Source organism: Pleurodeles waltl, chromosome 3_2, assembly GCF_031143425.1.
Source record: "Pleurodeles waltl isolate 20211129_DDA chromosome 3_2, aPleWal1.hap1.20221129, whole genome shotgun sequence".
Taxonomy (NCBI): domain Eukaryota; kingdom Metazoa; phylum Chordata; class Amphibia; order Caudata; family Salamandridae; genus Pleurodeles; species Pleurodeles waltl.
The window spans coordinates 107378061-107398859 of NC_090441.1; positions in this window are offsets into that span (position 1 = coordinate 107378061).

Consider the following 20799-nt stretch of genomic DNA (forward strand, 5'->3'; position numbering starts at 1 on the left):
TGTAACTGGTTGGAACCTCCTTTCCCCCTCTTTGTGAGTGTTCTGCACAACTGAGTATAAATACCGGGGATTTTCTCCATGAAAGACACACAAGAAACATTCTTGAGGAAATGGACACAGAATGCTTTTGGAGGGACTCACCAGAACTGCCTTGGACTGCTGCTGCTGCTGTGCTGACCTGTAACCTGCTGGGTCACTAGGTGAAACTGCCACTGACTGCATACCCCATGTGCTGGCCTGCTTTTTTTAGGGTCCTACTGCCCTGTGCTCCACTTGTGTCCTCCAGGGTCTGGGTGCTGTGGCCTATGCTCCCTACATCTGCTTGCTTTTCAGTGCAAAGGAGCGCTTTGCACTTGATTGCAGTAGCGCCTGAGGAGCCTTGAGAGCGCTTCTAGAATAATGCTGCCAGGAGGAATCAGTGCCGTGACCTGGGCAGGCTGTATTGTTGAAGCGCATCCGGAATGTGCTGTGCTTGGTGCCCCCAGGGCACGAGAGGACAAAGATCAGAGCAAGCACGCTCCCTGCTCTGCCCACGTGGCGACGAGTACTGAGCACTGTGCCCTCAGGGCACCAACTGACTCCAACTTGTAGCCAGATTCACCACAGCAGTCCGGGAGGGCTGGAGGAAGGCTTGCACACCACATCGGGTGCAAGTGTCTCGCCTAGCAGGGGTGCGGCTGCTTAGGAGTGCAGAGACATCATTGGAGGTCCCTTGTGCCGCTAGCCCCTGTGCTGCCATAAAGGTCCATGGACGAGAGGGAAACCAATCAGAGATCCCCATGCCAATGGGCCCCTTCTCCTGATGATCCAGAGGCGCGCGGGTGGGGTGGAAGCCTTATCGGATGCCGCCCACTCCACGCTGGGCCCCCTCTTGTGGTGGGGAGGATCACGGGTGGGGTGGTAACCTCGACGGAGATCACCCGTTACCACTGGGTCCCTCCCTCTTTCTCTTAGGTGGGACTCTTGTGGCACATAGGCAGGCTGCAGTGGTGACCTGCAAATCCACCATAAAGATCGGAGCAGAGGAGCTCCATGGATGGGATGCCGAGGTCCCCGTTTTTGGCCCACATCGTTCTTGTGCCTAGTGGGGATGGCGGATGGTTCTCCCTGGCCCGGGTGAGAATATTGGGGGTTATTACAACTTTGGAGGAGGTGTTAATCCGTCCCAAAAGTGCCGGTAAAGTGACGGATATACCACCAGCCGTATTACAAGTCCATTATATCCTATGGAACTAGTAACACGGCTGGTGGTATATCCGTCACTTTACCGGCACTTTTGGGACGGATTAACACCTCCTCCAAAGTTGTAATAACCCCCATTGTGTCCTGATATGGGCATTTATGATGGTAATGTGTTTACTGTGACCCATACATTTATGGTAATATGTTTTGATGACTTGCCATGTGTTCTCTGGTGTTCTGATGTTCCTGTTATAGGCATTTATGATGGTATGTTCACTAGGGCAAGTGCATTTTTAGTAACATGTTTACTCTGACCTTATGCCTTTCTGGTGATATGTGCTTTTACCCTGATGTGTGCACTTTGGAAATGTTTACCTGACTACTGCTTATGTTGCAGGATAACCAGTAACCTATATGTTCTATGGGACTACTGCTGGCTTTCGCAGATTAATAGTACTGTGTCATGTTCTGACCACTGCTTGGGTAGCAGGGTATTAGTGACATGTTGTGTTTAGTCTAATGATGTTGTGTACAATACAGTTTATTTTTATATAACTTGGTGTTGTGTTTCCTTGGTGGTGGGGATAGTGTGTCGCGTGTCTTGTGTGTGTTATGCAAACACTTTACACATTGCCTCTGGGATAGGCCTGAGTGCTTGTGCCAAGCTAACAAGGTTGTGAGCAGGTGTTATCTTGGATGTGTTACTCCTCACCCTGACTAGAGTGGTAGGGTTCTGCCTGGCTTAGGTGCATCCCCTAGCTAACCAGAAACCCCATTTCTAGCAATCATGAACATTAAAAAGGTAGAAAAGTAATGGCAGGACCAATGTATAGCAAAGCAAACTACTAAACTTTATTTGCAGGCCTCCAAAAATTTAGAAGAGGCCAATAGCCAGCTCTTGGTGAAAGCTGTGCTGAGCACAGTGCTGTGCCCCACAACCTGCCTCACAGATCACTGCCACAGAAATCTCCACAGGCAGGGGCATTTAGTGAGCATTCCAGGTGCCTCAATGATCACCCTTGAGTGGGTTCAGGTTTCAGATGGGTGGGTTTGGTCTTGGGAGGGGTGGGCTTCACTTTGTGGCTGTGTTTATGGGTAATGGGGTGGTGTCTGGGGGTATGGTGGATGTGGTGGCTGTGTCTGTGTGTACTGGGTAGTGTCTGGCATATGGTGGATTAGGTGTCTGTGTCTATGTGTGTTGGGGTGGTGTCAGGGGGTATGGTGAATGTGGTGGTTGTGTCTGTGTGTGGGGTGGTATTTGGGGATATGGTGGATGTGGTGGTGGTTGTGAGTGGGGTGGGTGACTGTTGAGTGCTTGCGTGCTTCTGTGTCTTGTGGTGTTTGTGTTTATGTGTGCTGCTTGTGGCTTTTGAGGTGTGTGTGTGTGAGAATGATTGTGCTTTGGACAGGAATGGGAATGGGGACATTGGCTGGAGAAGTGAAAGGTGGTGGGGGGTAGATGGCTGCCATGAGGGAGAAGGCCAGAGCCTGAAAAGATCTCTAGAGACCATGCATAGCACTGTGAAGGCCTTCCAGGTATAGAACTATCTGTTAGAACTGGGTGCCCTGTACCTGGATGGCATTCAGAATGGCAGTCTGACTCACAGAGATGCTCCTCCAGATGTCAATAGCCACCTCATTTGGGGCAGCAGGGGTAAGAGGGGCAAGGGTTGAGGTGCCTGGTGCAAAGGAGAAGGCTACCCTCTTGGGGAGTGAGCATGACCAACTGGTTGGGGAGCAACAGGGAAGGTGGAGATGGAACTAGGGTTGGCAGACAAGGATGGAGCATGTGCGGGTCCTGAGTGGTCTGCTACCACTGGAGGTCGACACAGAAGAAGATGATGGAGTCAGTCTTCTCCGTGGCACTCCCCTCACCCTCTGGGCCACTGGCTCCCTCAATGTCAGATGACTGAAGGTAACGTGGACAGCTGCTTCCCTACTGAGCTCTGTCTCCTGCACTTGCCCTTGTTGATGCTGAAATGACAAAGACAAATAGGGTCAGTCCATGTGCCAGAACACACTTGAACAACAGCCTTGATCACGAACCATTGCCATAGTGTACAGTGGCACACAGCAACAAGGTCCTCCAAAGTGCCTCCTACAATTGCAAAATCACATGCAGGCAAGCTACATGAACTGAAAACATTTGCACACAGGAACATCAGCATCACAGACAACAACAGTTGCATGAGTGAAGTTGTCCAATCACAATACCCATGGATCAAATAGGAGACCGTGTCACCTTGAATGGCTTGGCACTTGTAGCACCCTTCGCTAACTTGTTGGCATCAAATATAATAGCAATGCCAAGGATATTCTCACAGATTCCACACAAGGTCCTGCAATCAACAAATGTTCATAGACACAATACCACATCAGGATGAAATGATGGGCAACCCACCCAGCCATGTTGCAGTAAGAAGTACAATAGCCCAAAGAAGGTGACATGGAAACATCCATGTCACATGGTAAAAAGTCACTAATGGTAATTTCACAATATGTACATTGTCAAAATAGTGTGATGGAAGTCGTACTAATGTTTCTTTGCTAGATAACCCATATTCCCAGAAAATCTGGTCAAAATGTCTGGGAGATTTTTTTACAAATATCCACAGCACAATGAATCAGCAAGGCCTAGAGAAATCACCTGTTTCGATTGATCCTGCTGAAAACACCCTTCTAATATTGTATTACTAAAAAAAAAAAGTCAATTAAATGTTGTTGTGGCTCAGGAAATCTCCAGAATCTGAATTTGGCCTTTAACATGTTTTATCAATGGGAAGGCACATCTCTGTACCTTTATATCATGCAAACACAGATTGCGTTTGAATTACTGAGTGTACACACTCACATATGACTCCAACATTTCTGCATATCACTCCCTAATGCATGTTGACAGTCAGGTAATGATTCTTCAACAATTAACATGTACAAAGCACTTATCCAAATGATTCAACATCAATGGCATGGAAATGCACATTGTAAGCATGTAAGTACTGGAGGTCTACACATCATGTCCATCATTGCTCTGCAATTGTCCATGATAAATTACATGGAGTAATTGGTTAGGGTATATGTGAACCATTAAAAAATGTTGACACACTCCTGCATGTGATAACACAGGAATTGTATTCCAATCATATGAAACTATTTAACAAGAGCTTTTGGCATGCACACATATGTGATGGAATCAGACATCATTACATAAAGACAGGTAGATCATGTATGAAACATTAGTGAAAATGTTACTTTAAAAGTGCAAGTTATAGCTAACATGTAGTCACAAATACTGGTGCCAACAGTGTTGTTGCACAAATCATTTAACTTTGCATTCTCTACTTACCAAGGTAAAGTATTGCTCAGTGACTGCACACAAAGGAATATGTCTGCTATGTCACACGTATGATGACCTTCACATGAGAGACAGTAGTGAGCTATCAGCACTCTTGACACATTGAGGACAAGTGGCCTGTTGGGTACAGATGCCAATGTACTCCCTTGACCAGGCACATGGCTGAGTACAGTGATCTAGTACCGCATGTTGTCTGATGTTAGTGCTGACACACTGAAGACAAGTGGACTTTTGGGTACAAAAGACACCCACAAAGTGAAACAACATGAGATGATTGACCACTGCACTCAACCATGTGCCTGCTCAAGAGAGTATAGTGTTAGTCGACTGTACTCTTTTGTTTCATCACCATGCACCAAATACCATACCTACACAAACAATAACTCACTTGTGTATTGTACATTGGTCACCTCCAATATTTATGAGAAGATAACTGCCTCCAGCACATCAACCTGGCAATGTAACAGATGTGAATCTGTCCAGGACTCACTCCTTTGTAGCTGCTGTGCTCCCCTCAAGTGGCCATCAAGCTCAGGGTAGGGAACCGCCAGTATGCAGGACATCAGGGGGGCACTGTCTGGCATGCACCCCACCCACATTGGGAGGACAGCCCTAGTTAGACCTCTGTAATCTTAAGGGCCCAGCATCTCAGGTCCTCCCACCTTTTTTGACTGTGGACGCCCCATCACCGAAAGACCACCCCAGGTCCACACCCTCAGGGTGATGGCTCTCCAAATCCTTTGCTATGGATGGGCGTTGACCTGTATGGATGCAATAGACAAATGAAGAGGTCATAATTGCAATTTTTAACTGGTTAACGGGTAACTGGTTGTGTAACACACATTTTTTAAACATCTACCACAAGCATTTTGTAATTGTCAACACCCAAAATGTGTAAAGCATACATAGTACAGGGAAATAAATGCACACTTTTGTAGCCATCTGCAGACTATCCATAAACCAGGACATGGCCTACACTGACCAAGCAAACGCACTGACATATTGTATCCAAGGACCAAGCAACATATACTTTAATGTGAGTCACTAGGAAACACAGCACACCATTGTGACCTCTGGAAAGATAAACTACTTGTGCATGACTGTACAGACACCTCTACATTCAGCCACATTGGCTTACTGCATGCAGTCCATACAGGCAACTACCATGGTAAAGACTGCACCGCAGGACTTAGGTGACAATGAAGGGGCTGGCATGGGTTTCACTGGAAGCTTCTTCTCTGTGGATGTGTGGAAATGTTGTCTACATAATGGAATCCCATCCCAATTCTGAGTGGGTTTTTGTGTATGCACTAGTATTAGAGGAAACTCTTCTTACCATATGTGGAACCCCTACAGAGATGACAATCAACATACCAATGTATGTTTGGTCTTATTTGGGTGCATGTAACAAAGCTAATGATTCACATGTCATGATCTCCCCTGCATCAACCAACAATCTGCACTGTGGGTTTTTCACTTATGCAAAAGGCCTCTACTATACAAACATGACTTCTGGAAAGGTGTTAACAGATGTGTGGGAGTAAGGAGTCTATCATTAAGCAATGACACACATTGACAATGAGGGTCAATGGAAGTAAGTACTAGGTCAGGGTTTACCTCAGTCCTTATTCCTAATGTAGTCAATGTAAAAGCATGCAGGTCAAATTTTGCTTCAGAAGACTAATTTTGGCCACATCTAAGGATCAGAATGTCTACATGTGGTGGACCCAGTGCCTTGGTTGCATAGACATGGTCACTGTATACCAGCCAAGACTATGTCCCATACAGTGAAAATGCTTTGCCCAGCCTTGCTTTATGCATACAGAACCTACATGACAAGCACATTACCATCACTTCCATGAATGACAGTACATCCAATGGCCATCCTGTATGTGAGTACATGGTTGTGTGGCACTCTGAAAGGCTCAGTGAGTCTTACATGGGTATCATACCATAGTTTGTCAAGGCATGATCTGGGCTGAGTGGTTTATGGGACTTTACACTTTGCCAACAACTTCCTCAACTTACTCAAACAGTACACATACACAGCTCATGCTGTACCGCAAATAAATGTACTGTATTCCACAGAGTACAGGGTTCCGCAACCTGTACATCCAATGTATGGAACACAGATTGTGACGAAAGGCAACCCAATGACTCACTGGGACTCAAAGGCACATTCTAGCCTCTTTAACAAGTTTCTCCAGCTCCTCTGGAGAAAAGGCAGGGGCCCTTTCACCTGCTTGGCCTGGCATGATTGCTCCCAGAGGCAGCACACAGCAACTGAAGTGGCAAGTGAGTTATTTTGCGAAGTGTGGCGCACACACATACACGGTCATTAATGACTGGCACATCTATTGGTCTGTGACTGTCACAGTCAACAAAGTCAGCCTATGGCTGTGTCAGTGGTGGGAGGTTTCTAAAGTACATCAACCGGGGTCAGGCATCCTCCATTTATCAGTTGAAAATGGCAGTTTTGTTAAATTTTAAATGTGCTACAACATCTATTAATGTGTAGTAATATCTCAACAGATGTAAAGCTCTCTTGATATGTAGATTCTCCAAAACAGTCCTCAGTGTAGTGTGTTGCTGATCCAAGATGCCATAGAACTGCTGTACACTGTAATCAGCAGGTGTTTTTTCTTTAGTGGTCTGAACATACTTCACAATATCATTCAGCACAAAAAGAGAATTTAGATGTGTTATGTGCACATATATGTAGTAGACACATGTCTGGGCAACCATGGGGATCATAGCTGGACCTTGAGTAGTACACAGTTTTGATGTGTATTGGGTGTAATGTTTTTCCAGTCAGTAATGTTTTGAGACATGACTTTGGTCTTAATCATCACAAATGTTGGTCTGGACACACTGACTAATGCTCCAACTCTTTTGATTCCATAAATAGGTACTGTGGGAGAGGGAGGATGCAACAGCTTCCAGTCGACCTTCCATTTCCAGACTTCCAGACCATGGAAGAATGTAACATAATAAAGGAGTTCTGTCTTAATATTCAAACAATCTAAGATCTATGTTTTCAGTTGGAGCCAGATCTCATGCCTCAAAACACTAATCCAACATGTATACTACTAAGAGTGGGCAGCAAACTCTGCTCCACCAGTGGAGTTCTTGGAGTTTTTGCTGCTCTGCTCTCCACTTGGAGCATGGAGTTCCGCAAAAAACCTCTGCCTACCATCAACGGAACAGATTTTGGCATACTCAAGCTCACTCCTCTGCAAACCTTTCCAAGACCGCATTAAGTCACTTCTGTTTCAGCCAATCACACAGTAAGAAGTCCATCTAGCAATCTAAAGTCACTATGCTTTTCCAACTTTAAAGGAACTATTTTTTCTCGCACTGGTTTGGCACACCATTGCCTGACCTTATTGTAAAATTCTAATAAAAGGCGCCTGTTATTGAAAGAAGTAATTCCAATCAACAAGCTTATATCTAGTCGTGGCCTGTCCAAGAAAATTCTGTGCTGGTGGTGTCTCAAGTTATTGCGGACTGACACCGTGGCTGGAGATCTGCAGGGGAATGTTTCATACTGCTGTACATTCTCTGGTTGTGTCTCGGCAGGTGAGGGATAGCACTTGGAGAATGCTGTTTTCTGGATCCCACCTTTGGGCCCCGAGCGCCACCGGCCTCTTCCCCGGGAACCACCGCTCTGCACAGGGGAAAGGTAAAGGGACAGGGGAACGGTGTGCCTGCCGGCAGAGGACCAGAGCATGGGGCAGTAGAAACTGCAGTGCCCTCTGTCAGATTTGGGTCTTCCCTCCCCACCATCAACACAATCAGCATCAGCCCGGCACACCCGCAACAAGGAGGTAGCATGAGCCCCGACAAGAAGCGGCACAGCCCCAGACGCAGTGAGTGCAGGGGATGAAGCAGGTGTGAATACTGAGGGAGATGGTTTGGCAAAATTCCCACAGATGTATTCAAGGTGTGTTTGTGCTAGTAGCGATATCTGACGGTTACCGCTGTCTGTCCATGTTTTTAGCCTATGTTCAGGGTCCTTATAGACTGTGATTCCATTAAATGGATCCTCATGAGCTGAAGCCAGGATCCACAGTCATTCTTAGCAGCAAACCTGTGACTTGTTTCATATGGTTGTCCATTCTCTATCCCTGAATCTACCCTCACCACATGTCACACTCCCTCATTTCTGGGTTTCATTTGTCAGGGGTGGATAATAAATCTGCCTGCAAGTGGAACTCCATGGAATTCCTATGACTCTGCAGAATTCCGTGGAGTGAAACTCTGTGAGCTCTGCCCAGCCTTATATACCACTCATTGTGACATTCATGGCAGTATTACACTTCCTAGCCACAGGGTCATTTCAATAAACATTGGCTATTTCTGGTGGCATGTAACAACCTGTGTTCAGTGGTGTTTTAAAAGATGTGCTATCAGCAATGATGAAACACATTGACAACTATATCAGGTTCCCCAGTTTAGCCAATGTGAAGATTGAATTCTATGAATGTGGTCACCTGCCACATGTTGTGGGTGCCACCACATGCCAATGAACAAGTCTATTGCAACAGAAAACATTTCTATTCAATCAGCGTGCAAGTTGTCTTCTTGTCAGATCTGTACATTTTAAACGTCTGTGCCCTATTCCCAGGTTCAGCCCATGATTCCTTTGTAATACAGAACAGCACCATACCCAGCTGATGTCACAACTGCAACCGGAGAGGGCCTGGCTTGTTGTTAAGTTAAATCTGTTGTGAACGTGTGTGTGCAATATCAGGTGCTGCAATCAGGAAGTATGTGACTCAATGTGGCACGTATGTCAAATTACAAAACAGGAGACTCAGCATATCCCAACCATCCTTAGTTGTTAACATTGCTGAGGAATCCAGTTATTCCAGGGGAAGTCCACTTCAATAGGCCCATGGAAGAACACGACGGCCAGTTGAGAGGGCTTTTGGGCTAGTGAAGACCAAATTTTGCTGTTTGGACAAGACTGGGGGAGCCCTCATCTATTCACCTGGGAAGGTGTGTCAAATCACCCTGGCATGCTGCATGTTCCATAGCATCGCCCTGTGAAAGAATATCCCTTATATCCCAGAGGAGGGGGAGCCTACGGTCCCCTCATCTATTCACCTGGGAAGGTGTGTCAAATCACAGTGACATGCTGCATGCTCCATAACATCACCCTGCAAAAGAATACCGCTTATATCCCAGAGGAGGGGGATCCTGCGGTCCCACTACATGAGAATCCACAAATGCCAAATGAAGATGATAGTGGTAAAGAGGAAGGAGCAGACTTGGGACAATATCTCATCAACAGCTTCTTCTCATGAGTGTAAGTATTTCATGAGATGCCATGACTTTCACAGTACAATGAACTCTTTTTATTTTTTTATTTTTCTTATTGCGAGAAAACACCAAAATCAGATAAACGTTGAAGCCTTAAAAGTCATATTCATCAAATCACAATTGGTCATCATCATTTCCCTTAATTGAAACCCCATTACCTCCCTTCCTATTCCTGCCACCCAATAATTATAGCCTCTTGAAGTCATCCCCATCATGTCTCATGCTGACCTTCTGGTTATCCAACTTTCAGCGAGGCACACAGTCCACCCCTGTGCTAATTCCATTTCCTCTAGATTTAAGTCCATTTTCTAAGACACCCCCTGCTCTCGTAGATCCCTTTCTCTGCCTATATGCACCAATCTAGGTCCAACTTCAGGTCCTCCAGATCCAGAGGAATATTTGCTTTCAAGGCACAGGCAATTTTGCGTTTTGCCACCACCAATCCCAAAGTCATCTACATCTGATTCCTATGGGTGAGATTAATTGCATCCCAGATATTTAGCAAACACCACTTAGGCACAGGCTCTGCAATGTTACCACATACATTATTTAAAAAGGACACCACTGAGCCCCAGTACCTCTGTATGATCGGGCAGCTCCATAGTATGTGGTAAAATGACCTGTTGTAGCCACAATTTGGGGGACATAGGGGTGAAGCTATTTTACCCATTTTTGCCAAGGTGGCATAAGCGTAATAGCTCCTATGAAGAATTTTCAGTTCTACTAACTAAAACCTTGCTCAGATAGCTACTTCCCTGAGGATGCTAAAGCCTCTCACCTCTTGTCATCATCAAACTCCCCTGTGTCACGTGCCCAGTGTGTCCTCAGGCTCCGGCATACATCTGGCAAGTTATTGATAATTGTACAATATGTGAGGGAAGGTGCTTTCTTAGGCATGTGTTCAGACATTAATCAATCTTGGTGTCAGGATGATTCAGGAGGGTCTCCCCATCTAGGTAACACTTTATAGAGTGCATGTCTGATTTGAAGTTAGCGGTACGCCTCACTAGGGGCAAGCTAAAACCCTGTCTGGAGATCCGCAAAGGAAAGGATGGTACCCTGTGTCCACAGATCAACCACTTTTGTGAGGCCAATGAGATCCCATTTACTGAATCCTGGCTGTGTAACTAGTGTGCCCAAAACTGCTGTTTCCCATTGGGGGATATTTTGTGTAATGATGTTTTTCAAACCCAGTACCTGTAATGTTTCATGCCAGAGTGCAAGCCCTAGGAGTGGGGAAGGTCTGGGACTTTTTCCCACAATATAGTGCTTCATGACCTCTCCAGGCTGCATGGCATTACGGTCCATTCGATAGGCTGGTTCTGTAGCCAGAAGGAAAGTCCAGTGTTTAATAGCAGTGAAGTGAGCTGCCCGATAATAATTATGTATATCCGGCAGGACAATACCTTCATCGTACCAGCTTCTCACTAACTTTTTAGTGGCTATACATGCAGGGACCCATTCCACAGTAAAATGTGCACCTCTTTGTAAATATTTCAGAAGTATGAAGTAGGGATAGGATATGAGGCATTATGAAGTGCATCAAGGACGCGAGGCAGTGTCATCATTTTAAATAATGCCACCCTACCCAGGAGCAATAATGGAAGGGATCTCCACCATTCGACATCTTTCTAAAGACGCAGCAGGGGAGACTCTAAGTTGTGGGAATAGAATACATTCGGATCTCCGGTGATATATATACCCAAGTAACGGAATCCCTCTGTAGCAGTGCATGCTCTGCAACCTACAGGGAAATGCAGGGCTGGGCCATAGAGAAGGTAAATCACAGATTTGTCCTAGTTGATGGTGTAGCCAGAGTAATAGCGGAAGTGTGTGAGGATATGCATCACTCTGTCAAGGGTGGGAGTTGTTTGCAAGATGTAAAGCAGGATATCTGTACAATGAACTCTTGCTATGGTGATGTGAGGAGTATATTTTTGGAACAGTTCTGAAGCTGAAGCACTGTCAAATAATGACAAAGTGTGTCTGACGACAAAGCTTTTGATACAATAACATTTAGGAAATGTTGCTATGTTTGTGGGAGATTTATAAAATGGACAGATGTTTGCTATTTGAATTGTGTCATGTGTACGGTAGGATAACTATACTGCTTGTTTTTTAGTTTGTTCAGGTACCTTCACCATGACATCCTCATTTGGACATTTCCAGGTTGTGACATTGGCAGGTATATGATGCTGTTGGATATATGAACTGGAGATGGATTCTTCCTGGGAACGTAGGTCATAGCATTTGGATGTACAAGGTCTGTGCCAAGACAGCTTGCACAGTGATAGGATGTAAGTTTGGAAGACTCCATTGGACTTGTCATGTGCTGGCCCTGATCCATCATGTGTGTCATCATGTGATCTGAAAATATGTAGTCCTAAGCCAAATTCATGTTATTTTCCCTTCACATTGGCTAAACACTCTTTTGTGTGAACTGTATGTAGCTGTTTATTTGTTTGTTTCATCATTGCAGTCCAAAGTGCCTGTGGCATATCACTGATATTTGCTTGTGTCATACCACCAGATGTAGAAGCTCTGTATTGTAATGACCATGTGCTATGAAACTTGTACTGCCATCTTTCTGGCTCTTGCATTATATGATGTTGGATTCCTTTTGTGAGGTTGGCGATTTGGCTTCAGCTGATAAAATCAGCCAATTTCCTGTTCGCCTATTCTACAGGACAATGTATGATATTTCCGTTCCTTCCATAGTCTGGAGGTCTGTACCTGTAAATATGAGTCTACTCCCCAGCTATTCCTGTCAAGCCCTTTGGATGCAGGATGGCCAAGACCTTCTCTTCCCAGAGAAAGAGTTATAATGGGGCACTTGGATGACCACCACCAGTCTTATTGCCTCCATGTGTTGCCTGGAGGCCAGGGAATGCACCTTTCCTCTCAGGTCATTACACCTCTTCCTAATATCCTCCTTTGCATGCAGGGTGGGTCCTACAGCATTCAGTCTGTCGACTATCCTTTGCCACATTTCCATTTTCCTACTGAGAAGAGTATGCTGGACATGGGCTCCAAACAACTGTGGCTCTACTCGTATGATTTCATCCACCATAACTCTCAACTCGTCTTCAGAAAAACAAGGATTTTTGGAATGTGACATGGGTGAAAAATGAAGTGGGTAGCAGGGGCTTACTGAAAATAAAATTGATATGGGGAGTAAATGGACAAACGTGCGTTAAAGGTTTTGAATGGGATTGTAAAAGAAGGGGTGCCTTATCTGTCAATGATGTGAAATACTGTAGGCTCTGGGCTCTTTCTTGCAGTGGAGAGGTAAAGGATCATGGTCTGAGAAGAGGTGTATTTTTTGTGTGTTTTGCAGGTATGTTTACTGGGCCAATATATGTCATCTGTGTTGTTTTTTAATCCATCTAATGGGCACCGGACTGCTGCTCTGCCGAATGTGTACTGCGGTGTCTGACTACTGTCAGCTGACCACCGCAAGGAAACCACCACCTCGACTCTGTTTTTGTAATGGGCTCGGCGGTTCCATGCAGCCATGACAGCGATGAAGTGAGCACCGCCAAGATTGCAGACCCCCATGCAGCTGATGGGCAGATGTTTGTTTTGGCAGTCAGCAGTTCAGCCTATATATATCGCAATACAGTGGTCTGGAGACTGCCGGCACCGTGGTCTTTTTGGGACCGTCACCTTTGTGGTGTGTCTGTCTGACCACCAAACTCCTAATCGGGCCCTAAGTTTCCAGGGAATTGTGTTTGAACGCAGAGATAAGTGTATTACATCAAATGCTTTCAAGGAAAAGCTCTATACAAACAATAAAAAGTAAAGTGGACACGTAACACATTTGTCTGGTACCTCTATATAAAGTTTTTAAAAAAAAGTGGAAAAATAACCAGTAACAAAGACACTGGCATGAGGACCAGAGTACAATTATTTTATGAATTAAATACATTTGGGACCAAAGCCAAACAATTGGAGAGTAGTAAACATAAATTGGCAATTTATGCGTCAAATGCTTTTTCAGCATCAAGTGATAGGGCTGCAAGCAGAGCATTATGATTCTTAGTCAATGCAAAAATATTAGAGAGCATCCTGGCATTATAGGCAGCAAATTTGCTCTTGATGAAACTCAACTGATCAGGTTTGACAAGGAGGAGCACAACAGATTCGAAGTGAGATGTGAAAATCTTGGCAAACATGTTTTTATCATAATTTATTAGTGAGATAAGTCAATAGTTTTTACAAAGTGTGAGATCTTTATGTGGCTTAGTGATAATAACAATCAAGGCTTCCAAATAAAAGCCACTAGCTTTTGAGTTCAAAAGAAAATAATTAAAAAAGCTTTAATAATTTTGGGGCAAAAAAAGATGAAAGGAGGAAATTGGTTCAATTGAAAAAACAACTGGGCCAGGAGCCTTAGCTGTTTTTAGTGATTTGATTGCATCTATAATTTCTTGAAGTGAAATACCAATTTCTAATTCTTTGAAGATGTTAGGAATGGAAGCAGGCTTAGTAAGACTGTTAAATATTTTTTTTAAATGTAGAGAAAGAAGCGGGTATTGGTGGTATGTTAACTGCACATCCTCTATGTGTCCAACAGTAATAAAGAGCGATTATAAGACTTGATCCATCAAAATTGGGGGGCGGTGCCGGATGGTTGCCAATGCCCTACTACTCTAATGCTTAAATATTACTTAGAAGAGCGCATACAATACAAGTAGTTTTTTTTACTAGATTTTCTTCCCCAATGGACCTTGCAAATTGTTTTTCAGATTGAGAAGCCTGTTTTTTTTCAAACAAGAAGCAAGTTTGTCAGAGACTTCAACTTTCTGTTTCTGTCCAGCAAGCTCCTCCCAGAGCTTTGTCCATACCCTGGTCACTTTTTGCTTGGATTTCGAGGTGGAAGGATCACTCTCTTTGTATCCTGGATCTACTTATGGATTTTGCTTTTATGAAATCATCACACAAGTAAGATTTAATACTATATTAAATAAGGGTGTTGTTGTTTGTTTGGGCATGCACCAGTATTTCTTTGTACTTTAATTTTATTTAAAAATGTATAGTGGTGGTTGGTGGCCTGGAGTTTAAGTACGCCTAGTTATTATTTTTTTTGCATTATATTGATTCGTCACCTTTTGTAAAGGAAAATTGTTGCACAGCTCAGTACGTTTTCTACATGTTTCCATTTGCAATATTATTTTAGCATGTGTCCTAGATTTCCAAAGAACTATTGAGCCAGTCGTCCCAAGCCAGTACTAGTAGTCATCAGTGCATGAAATAAATGTTTCAGTGGTATATGTTTTTAAAACTTCGTTTAGGCCAGGGATGACATTGGATTAATTTAAATTTTAGATGTTGGCTATTGTTTGCATTTCATTTTTTTGCAAAAAGTGCATATATTGTGGGGGTAATAATATTTGAAGGCATAGGAGGATGTAATTTGATCATGTGGCTGGCTAGCAGCTGTTTTGTCCATCCAGCCAGTGTCCTTTGTCATAGGCTTGCATGGGTTCTTTGTTTGCCTTGCCTCCTTGCGCCTTGTTGTTATTTGACCATCTGCCTGGCTGGTAGCCATTTTGTCCATGCAGCTAGTGTCCCTTGCCATTGCCTTGCATGTGTTCTTTGTTCTCCATGCTTCTTCCTTGCTTCTTGTTGTTGTTTGACCATGTGGCTGGCTGGCAGCCATTTTGTCAATTCAGCCAGTGTCCTTTGCCATATGCCTGCATGTGTTCTTTGTTTACTGTGCCTCCTTACTCTTTGTTGTTGTTGGTTGACCATGTAGCTGGCAGCCATGTTGTGCATGCAGCCAGTGTCCCTTTACCATAGGCTTGCATATGTTCTTGTTTGCCATGCCTCCTTGCTCCTTGTTGTTTGACCATGTGGCTGGCTGGCAGCCATTTTGTCCATACAGCCCGTGTCCATAGGCTTGCATGTTTTCCTTGTCTCCATGCTTCCTCTTTGCTGTTGTTGTTTGACCATGCCATTTTGTGCGTACACTGTGCAGCCAATGTGTGTTTGAATTGACATAGGCTTACATACAAACATGGTTATTGTTCATTTGTTTTTCATTTTCTATTTTCTATTTTTATTTTTTCTATTTTCTTTTTAAAATGTAATTTAATTTTTATATCTTTTTTGTTCATTTTTTAATTTACTTTTTTATTTTAATGTTTATATTTTAGCTTTATTTTTTATTTTCTATCTTTTGCCTTTTTACTTTTAATATCATTTTCATTTTTACATTTATTTTTTATTTTTTAATATCTTATATATTTTGTGTTACTTTTTTTTTTGTAATGTTTTTATTTTTATATTTTTACTTTTTAATAAGTTTTTCTTTTTCTTTTTATTTAATTCTGCATTTTGCCTTGATCCCTCCATTCGATCCAGTCCATTCCTCCTTCCATCCGTCCACCTATGCATTTCCCTTGGACCACCTTGCCACCATCAGTTATTTGATTTAAAAGATTATTCCATTTACCCATGCATCTCTCTCTGACTACCCCAAGTGTCTCCTAAAACAGATGTAAATAAAGCAAAGAGCTACATCTTCCTGTTGTCTGATTTGTAATGTAATTTCTTTATGGTGTGGTGGTGTGGATTGCCTTTACAATAAATACAAGGTGTATTACATAAGTAATCAACCACCCTAAGATTGCATTTCTCTGTACTATTTTCAACCTGCAACATCAATGGCGTGCCACATTTCATTAACTATATGTTTTTCTTGCTTGGTTGTTTTTAGGTGTACAAGAGGAGAGACCCCACATCATCCACAGTACTGCCAAAGAGAAGGCCCTACAGTTACTTCGGACCAAAGGCACCAAACTCTTTTGCTTGTGCATCTTAGTGCCACTGCAAACTTAGAGCAAGTTAAGATGGCCCCAAAGAAAGTTGCTTCCAAGAAAGTGTCCAGTGAGAAAAAACAGGTTTCCGCCAGTGGTATGCTAACTGAAACCATTTTTGGGAGAAGCGTGCCTGCTGCCACACCGGCCTCAGGGGAGGCACCTGGGAGCACTCCTGCATCAACAACAGCAACACCCTAACCCAAGTCCAAGATGATGTCTGTCAGTGAGGCAGCCACTGCAATCATGGCGACCCCAATGAGCAGTGATTTTGAATTGGATTTGTCCCTTTCACAAAGTAGTACCCAATTGGTTCAGAAAACAGAGCAAAGTGGACAGCAGCTGCAGCCAGATCTTCCCAAAGTTAGAGCAGAAGAGGAGATCAAGCTTTCTGTTGAGCAAGAAACTCCTATTTTAGAATCAAGAGCTCCCAGATCTCTAGCAAGAAAAATGAAGGGTACTACTCCACTATCTGCTCTAAGAACCACCTGTGATGATGATGATAGGGACATGGAGTGGAGTCTGGGAGACACATGGCAAGGGAAAAGAAAAGTTCCAGAAAGCCTTAAAATCATGGAAGGGGATGATGATGAGGATGATGACAATGACACAGTCTTTGTAGAAGCTGACATTGCTATCCAACCTACTTCGAGGGATGTTGCACAGACAGCACCGCCAGCTCCCATATTTGTAAGGCCCTGGCAAAGACCTTCACCGACCCCCACATAAGTACAAGTATGCACTGCAGAGAGGCAATCAACACACCCACGACCACCTACATCCAGTTCTTCCTTAGACATTGGCAGCATCCCAGTAAGAAAGTACTCCTCCCCAGTTTGGGACTGTTTTACGATTAGCAAACAAGAGGAGTACATTGCTATATGCTCTATTTGCCACACAAGTGTTCATTGAGGTGGGCCTGGTTCACATTATGGTACTGGAGACCAGACGACCCATATGAAAAAACGTCATGCAATCCGGTGGGAGCAGCACCTTAAACAAATGGCTCAACGTAGTTGCGGTGGTGATGTTGAGGAGATCCAGGAAACATCAGCTACACCTGGTCAAATCACAGTGGAAGGTGAGAAACAAGAGGGGGGCATCTTCCTCATGCAAAGCAGCCCTGTCTCCAGCAGTGCACCAGAATCACCCACCTCAGTGACCTCAAAATGGCACAGGAAAACTCGGAGTCTGATGGGGACACCATAGCATACGGTGACTGAAGCACCACAATGAGCATTGAGTCTACCACCACCTACATTTAAAAACTCACTTGCATCAGTGGTCACACAAAATAATAAAATCCAGGCTACAATTACAGGCATGTTTAGGCACGAGGGGCCATATGATTGTACAATGACAAGCTGCCAAAATGTAAGCACTGGACCTCCTCCCTTTTCCTTTTGTGGAAGGAGTGTGATTCTTAGAGTTTGTGGCAGCCCTCTGCCCAAAATGTAAGGTTTGAAGCAGGAACTATTTTACCAGAGTTAGTATTTCAGCACTGCATCATAATGTGCTGCAGTTGGTTGGGACAAGGTTTGCAGCAAAGTGTTGTCCACACTAACTACCTGACGATAGACATGTGGACCAGTGTGAGGAGACTGATTACATGTGCATCACTGCACACTGTCTCTCTTTTCTGGGGATAAAACAAAGCCTATCTACTGGTCTTTGCCTCCAAAGACATTTTTAAGAGCATTCGATGGCATGCAATAGTAGCCATGTTTGCCATGGAGAAGTCACACACAACTGCAAACCTCTTGGAGGAATTTAATAGCAAGGTGTCTGAATGGCTGCGACCTAAGGTCTTCAAGATGGATTTGTTGCCACATACAATGCAAGTAACATAGTCAAGGCCATGGCAGATGGTGGCTATTTCAGAGTCCTGTTTTTGGTGCACTTCATCAAACTAGGTTCTGCAAGACTTTCTTAAAAAAGGAGACATACTGACCACCTGCAGACGCATCTATACTCATTTCAGCCATTCTTTTGAAGCTAGGAAACAGTTGCATATTATTCAGTGTAATAACAGAGTACCAGTTAAAGCTTAGATAGAGGAGCTGCCAACAAGTTGGAACCCAACCTATTATATGTTGCAATGTCTGTTTGAGCACTACAAACAGATCAATGACTGTGTCATTGAAAGAGGAGGTGATGCAATTGGGAGAGCTATAACCATGGATGCAGACAAATGGGACATAGTAAAATGCCTCACACAGATGCTTCTCCCTTTTGAGCTTTTCATGTGGGAAGTTAGCAGCGAAGACAGTACAATGGGCCAAGCTATCCCGTTATTGCATCTGCTACAGGAGAAGCTGAAGAAGGTGTCTAAAAGGTTCGCTTTCAGGTGTCTGAAAAAAACCTAGAAGTGCATGCCTTGGTTACTAGCCTAAGCTATCGTTTGACTTGCAATGCAAGGCTGCAAAATGACATCATCTTGTCCAAAGAGTACATCTGTGTAAGCCTATTTTCTTCACGCTACAAAAAAATTATTTCCGCGATCATTTCTTTTTCTGAAGGGGGTGTTTCACAATACAAGAGTTGGGTTGTTGAGCAAGCAGGAGACCTGAAAGAAGAACAGCTGAAATGTAAAGTCCCACTGTGTAGATGCCACCATCAACTTCCACAGAGGTCAGTCTTGTCTCACATCTGCCAACCCCACCAACAAGAAAACCGGCAACAACAGCAACAGAAGAATCAGATGCAACCTCTGCATTGGCTTGGTTTCAAGTGGCAAGTTTTAAGTCCAGTGCAGAGGCAAAGGAAAAGTTAATCAAGCAGGTGGCAGCACCAATGACCATTCAGAGGATGGTGCAGGAGTATCTGGATGACTCGAAAGAGGTGTATAGGGATCAAAACCCACTGGTGTATTGGTATGGGAAGATGTGCCAATAGCCAGAGCTCAGGAGGCTGGCAATGACATTTCTGGCTTGTCCTGTAGCCAGCCTGTCTGCTGAATGTGTGTTCAGTGCAGCTGGTGCAGTGGTTACAGTCAAAAGGACCAGTCTCTCTCCTCAAAACATGGAGAAATTGGCCATGATCAAAATGAACAAGCATTTCATAGCAATTGATTACACCTCTCCTGAAACTCCACAAGAGGAGGAAGAGGATGATTGGTCTGAATCAAGCATGTTAGCTGACCAACTTCTGGGTGAACCACCAGAATATGAGGACAAACTCTATTTCCCAAACTGAGTATGCCAATGCCACCACAGAACGTTTTCATTATTTCTTATTCAGCTGCTTTTTCTTTCTTTGTTTAAAAAAAAATGCTAATGCAACATTATGTTTGTGTTGGATTTATGCTGCCCCACCATTGATTTTATGGTCACATACAAGCCCGGATTGGAGGACCCATGTGCAGTGAAGAAGCCCACACATACCCTTCAGGATGTTGGAGATGCTGCCTGCATCCCTCACACACCATTGTCTAGCCCCATACACCACCTATCAGTGCTGCCCTGGAACATCATTGATGAAAAGACTGCCAGTGCCAATGTCTAATTTTAATGTGTGGATACCATCATTGAGGAGGTATTTTGTTCAACCACTGTGCTTGGATTGGAAGAGGTAACTAAGGGCCAGATGTAGAACGCGTTTTGCAGGGCGCAGACTGCGAAAATCGCAGTTTGCACCATGCAAAACATGCATCGTGATGCAGATTCCCATTTTGCGAGTCGGTACCGACTCGCAAAATGGGAATGCAACTCGCAAATAGGAAGGGGTATTCCCTTCCTATTTGCGACTCGCACTGCGATGCAGACTTGCTTTGTGACCACGAACGTGGTCGCAAAGCAATTCGCAGTTACCACCAGTGTCACACTGTGGTAACCCATTCGCAAAAGGGAAGGGGTCTCCATGGGACCCCTTTGTGAATGTCGCTATTAATGTCCACTGCCTACTCTGAAAAAACAAAAACAAATGGTTTTGTTATTTTTTTGTATTGCAACTCGTTTTCCATTTACTTGCAGGGTCTATTCCTTTTTTTGGTTTCTCCTAACAAACCACCCACTTTACTTACAAAACACAAATATACACAAAAAATACTCCAGTTCTGTTTCTCTATTTGTGCTTCAACAGTAGTGCCCTTCACAAGTCTACCTTGCTCGGTTTGAGACT